Consider the following 5,967-nt stretch of genomic DNA (forward strand, 5'->3'; position numbering starts at 1 on the left):
ATCACATTAATGCAACCACTAAGGAGGCACTATCCAGTGCTTCCATGTGCCGGTCTCAAGTCCGGATAAATGCAGAGAGATGTGACAGCACGGCATTACATGTTAAATGAAAGCAAACCGTCTGGAGTCAGGTCTCTGTCTCCACGGCGGGGTTTGCTTCTTTGTTGCTGGAGCTCGATGGCTAGCTCCAACGTCTAACGTCCGCAACCAAAGCTATCATGTCACGCCTGCAGACCAACCTGCCTGTTAGCGTCACATCTGCTGCAGCTCCTCCGGCCGCTCAGTCGTCAACAACAGCTGACAAAGGCAGCGCGCCACGCCAATCTCTCGCTCTCACACCGGGACCAAGGATGGCGCTTCTGGACAAGTTCATTGTGTCGGATTCCTTATGCTGTGCATGCGCTAGTCCAGCGGCTATTAGCTCTCCTTTCCTATTCTTTTTCAATACTATTACTCTTATTATCTGATACCTTTCCTTTTGGCCATTACAGACGTTCAGACATGGCCTTTTGGACGCTTAAACAGCACTTTACCCAGTTGCCTGTCCTCCTTACCCAGACCCAGCCGTTCAGGAGAATGCCTCTAATGGTGCATTCCCCTTATACCCACTTGGGCCGGTCACTGTTACAGTCCGTTTGGGTGAAAAGAGAACTGTCATGGTTCACCCCGTCTTGGAGTTTTTTCTGCCGGGTTTTCTCCTCCTCTGTTTTCACCTTGGGGAGTGTGGAGTTTCTGGACCTCTCGTCTCATCACTGAGTTAAGGTGCCACCTGTGGATTGCCAGCCTCCACATCTTCAGCAGTGGGGAATCCCCCGTCAGTCTGGTGATGACATCCGCACTGCCCAACGACACTCCTTCTTCTGCCAAAAACTGACATAGAATATTAGCAGCTGCTTCATTTGTACTTCCAGGCACTTGTGGAATGGAGTGAGTTTCTTGAACTAGTCTGCATGTATCATGTCAGGACCTGGTGCTGTCCAGTTCTTCGTAGCTGAGGGTCTTTCTTGGATGTATGCCACTGTGATGTTTACTGGATTCTGTTTGCTGTCTATATTTGTGAAGTTGATGATGAAGTGATGAGGGTCCTTGCCTGGAGAAGGGTAGTTTGCCCTCTCTGGGTGGGTGAAGTGTTCCTTTCCCAGGTGGAGGAGTTCAAGTATCTTGGGGTCTTGTTCATGAGTAATGGAAGACTGGATCTTTGTTCATGTACTCACAAATGGTCGTTAGTGAAAGAACAAGGTCCTGGATACTGGTGAGCTTCCTCCGTAGAGTGGCTGAGTGTTCTTTCAGGAGTACGCTGAGATGCTATGTCACCAGGAGAGAGCTCAGTTTAGAGGAGGGGTCTCAAATTCAATTCAGCCGGGGGCCGCTGGAGGCAGAGTCGGGGTGAGGCTGGGCCGCATCAGGATTTTTAAAAAAACATAGCTGATAAAACATTCCAAATTAAACATCTCTCAACTTGAACATCTTTATTTTTAACACGAAATAATGCATTTAATTAAGTAATTAATTTTAAAAATGAATCTAAAAAAAATCAATCATTAAAAAATAAAATGATAACCAGGACCGTACAGCAGATACAGACGACTGAAGAAACCACATATTGATTGACTGACTACAGCAGTGTTTCTGAAATGGTGGGGCGTGGCCCCTTGGGGGGAATGTGAATAGAAACATGTTTACATTAGCTATGGATATTGTGCATAATCCTGGATAGTAGTTGATTATAAATTAAATAAAGCAAAAACAACCTAAAAATCCATTTGGTAGCAGAAAGAGCCGCTGTTGAAAAGAACCAATGAAAAGAACTGAATCTCTGAGAAAAGCCAGAATTCATCACTACTGTGGAGGAAACAAGGAAAGTCTTGATTTTACTTTGTCTGAAAGTTTTGGAAGGATTCTAAAAGAAAACGAAAGAGACAAATTAATAAAACAGATTATTTATACGTTTTTTTTAATTATTCTTTAATGATAAAAGTACGATATTTTGAGGAGATATACGTTTAACTTGAGCAAATTAACCGATACTAATGAGATTTGCCGCAGAAAGTTGTGGGGGGTGTAAGAGAAAATAAGTGAGAAACTCTGGACCAGAGAAAGCTATTTTTATTCAATTTCAAATGTCTGTATTTACAGAACCTCCTTCATTTCTGAGCTGAGAGCAGCACGCTCACTGAAAGGTCAATGCAAACGCGCCCACACCAGAATTCCTGGCCTCCACATCTGGAGCGCGCGTAACTGCACGTTGCTACGCAATTTTTTAAGTCTGGTCTCGAGCTCTACGCGAGTTTGAGACCCCTGCAGTAGAACCTTTGGGATGTGATGGAACGGGAGATTATCATGGATGTTCAAGCAACAAATCTGTGGCAACTGTTTGATGCTGTCATGTCAACATGGAGCCAACTCTCAGAGGAATGTTTCCAGTACCTTGTTGAATCTCTGCCACCAAGGATTAAGGCAGTTCTGAAGGCGTCCAGCAGGATACCAGGAAAGTGTAGCTAATAAACTGACCAATGAATGTATGTGAGTAATACTCGCACAGGACACGAACGATGTAACCAACTTTGCTCTTCAGATATAAAAGGAAGACACAATCTCAAGAGTTCAGTCATCGGAAATGTTGTCCATTGGATTACTTTTAGTGCTAGATTAGGACATAGTGGGGGCTGCACGGTGGCGCAGTGGTTAGCGCTCTTGCCTCACAGCGAGAAGGCCCCGGTTCGACTCCCGGCTGGGACCTTTCTGTGTGGAGTTTGCATGTTCTCCCCGTGCATGCGTGGGTTTTCACCGGGGACTCCGGCTTCCTCCCACCGTCCAAAAACATGCTTCATAGGTTAATTGGTGACTCTAAATTGCCCCTAGGTGTGAATCTGTGAGTTAATGGGTGTGTGATTGCGGCCCTGCGACGGACTGGCGACCTGTCCAGGGTGTACCCCGCCTTCGCCCATCAGTGGCCGGGATAGGCTCCGGCACCCCCGCGACCCCGAAAGGGACAAAGCGGTCAGGAAAATGGATGGATGGATGGTTAGGACATAGTGTAACTTTGGACCCATTCACTACAAGTTGTGTGTACGAAGGATAAAACAGAGATCACATGAAGATCTTCAACACATTTCACAGAGTTCAAATGCAAGAGTACAGGAGTTTTGTTGGGAAGAAATATCATATAAAACAACTGGCTCAAAAGGGGGACCACCAATATAGGAAGACTTGGTTGTAGGTTTAAATCTGCAAATCCCTTCCAAGAGCCCAGAGAATGAGTACAGGTTGTGCCAAAAAGTGATCATCAGCAGATGTAAAACACAACGGCAGCTTCACATTTCTACTTTGTGTTGTACATGGAAGTTAATGGGTAATTTATTATTTTGTCATTTTAAGGCATCAATAAAAACTGACTTGTTTTAGAATGTGATAGACCTAAACCAACACAAAAAAAAGTTGTTTATTTTGGAAAAGTCTTGAAACCATGCAAGCGTAACAAGCAACAGGTTCACCAAAGTGAGACTGCCTCTAATCCTGCAGCTGAAGGGCTTTCCAAACTTCCTGGCTCGCTGCTGCCTTCACTGCCCACTGCACATCCTGAGGATCTAATGAAGGAGCAGCAGCTGTGCAGGCAGGTGGCCGATCACAAGAGCAGTCAGGTGGTTTATCAGAAGCAGGGAGCCTCTGAGCATGCCTCCTGGCAGCAGCGGCATGATTGAGCTTTGAAAAATAAAGTGACTGAGCTCAGTGCAGAGGGTGAATCCTCAGCTGACCCTCTGAAGGTTAAAGCAAATGTTAGATGAGCACATGATTTTGGCAAATATTTAACAAGATTCAACCTAAAGATTGACTTCATGTCCTTCTAAAGTCTCAGGTAGGAAAACAGTGCAAAAAACATTTTTTAAAATATTTTAGGGAACTTTGCAGCCAACAAGGTCTAGTGGGGCCCATATGGTTTAAAATTGGGCAGATATTGTGGACCCCAACTGGGTTTGTCTGCAGTTTCTGAATTGGCCCCACCTGTGTTTGCCCACATTGGCTTAAATGAGCGCTCAGTGGGCTGGCTCGCTACAACGGAGCTGGCTCGCTCCCTACGGCAGAGCCTGGCTAGTTCTCTACAGCGGAGCCTACTAGCTCGATACAATGGACCTCACAAGCTTGCTACAGTGGTGCTTGCTAGCTTGCAACAGCGGAGGTCGCTCCAGCGGAGCTTGCTAGCTCAATACAGCAGAGCTAGCTAGCTCGATACAGAGGGGCTCAACACAGCGATGCTCGCTATCATGCTACAGCTATGCTATCCACCACACAACTGGCTAGCATAACAAGCTAACCCACCATGTATCTACTTAAGCCAACGTGGACAAACACAATCGGGCCCACATTTTCTGCCCTCTTCTAAACCATGTGGGGTCTACTTATCCTTGCTGGCTGGGTTACTGTTTGCCACCACTTTAGGAGAAAAACAGAATCATTTGTACCTTTTTCCACACCTTATCTTTTAAGTTCAATAAAAAACATCCCAAGTTTGTTATTTAATCCGAGGTTTAGGAGGATTTCTTTAAAAGGCATATAGCATGAGAAATCAACTTTCTGAGTTTTAAGTGTTTTATAATGTTAATACTTCACTGTAATCAACTCTAAAGCAGAGTTTTGATCCATACATTTCTGAGCATTCCTCTAAAGATGAAAAGGTGTGTGCGTCTAGGAAAATGATCAGCATGAAAGCAAAACATTTTGATACAGAGATGGATGATTTTTCCCAAAGAACACAAACATACACAGCCAGTGCTAACCAGAAGAATGTTCTCATCAAATCCTGAAATATTCATCTGGTGTCTGCCTTTTGTGACTGAAATTCACTGCAAAATGAACCCTCTAACATCACTATTCTGTTTGTGTCAGATTTTCGGAATAAACGCCCATGATACTAAAGGTAAACACACAATATGCACATTAGCAAATCGATCCAAAACAACAATAGTATCGATCTCAAGTGGGTATCTGTATCGGATCGATACCAGCCTGCAGATATTGATATTTCCACTCTTGTTGGAAACTTTTCTGTATCTGCAAAACATGACCCAACTTTTAATAAACCATTTTCCATTCAATTGAAAATGTTGTCCTAATTCTGTTTTTCTGTGTTTATCTTGTAATTTAAAAAAGACAAACTTACAAGAAACTATGTGCGTTGATTAAAAACAGGTTCATTTTATATCCACAACTTTTACAAAAAATATTGATATTGGAATTGATATTGGCTAAATTGGGCGATGTTGAATCGATACCCAAATGCTCAGTATCACCATGTCCTAATGCACATCCATATTTTTTAAAGTTCAGGTGTTGTTTGTTTTTGTGGGTGAAACCCAGCCAGCTCTAGTCGTGAAATGAGCGGGACCCAAAGGGAGAAAAAGGGAAAGCCTCAGAGATCGATGAGTCTTAGTTAAGAGTTAACAAGAAAAACTCATATTTCATTAATAATTCGTTTTTAAGTGTTCCAAAGGTAACAAATGATCCTAAATATGGATATAGTTCACTCTGAAAGGCTTGAAAAAATCATGGCATGGACTCTTTAAGAATTAGACCGGACAGAACACACCCTTTCCTCTCAGTTTGAACCAAGATAACCTTCCATTCAGCCTTTCTAGCAACTAATATCCATTAATATTTAATTAGTATTCCACAAATGAAGCAGACTGAAAGGTCTGTTTTGATTTATCAGCACAGATGAAGGATGCTGCACGACACTCACAGACAAAAAGGGAAAACAACCTTACTTTCTAACACTTTCCGACTTGGAAAGAGTCAAACAAGAACGCATCAAGACATCAACAACAATTAATATTAAAAGAGATTTTGCTTTGTTTATTTCTGAGCGTGCTCAAAATTTGAGTGACACAAGAAAGAGACAGTTTGTCTCAAATTCCTGCTGCACTGTGGTAAACCAGCCGGATGTTGCTAAATATATGTTTATATATATAT

This window comes from Oryzias melastigma, linkage group LG4, assembly GCF_002922805.2.
Source record: "Oryzias melastigma strain HK-1 linkage group LG4, ASM292280v2, whole genome shotgun sequence".
Classification (NCBI taxonomy): domain Eukaryota; kingdom Metazoa; phylum Chordata; class Actinopteri; order Beloniformes; family Adrianichthyidae; genus Oryzias; species Oryzias melastigma.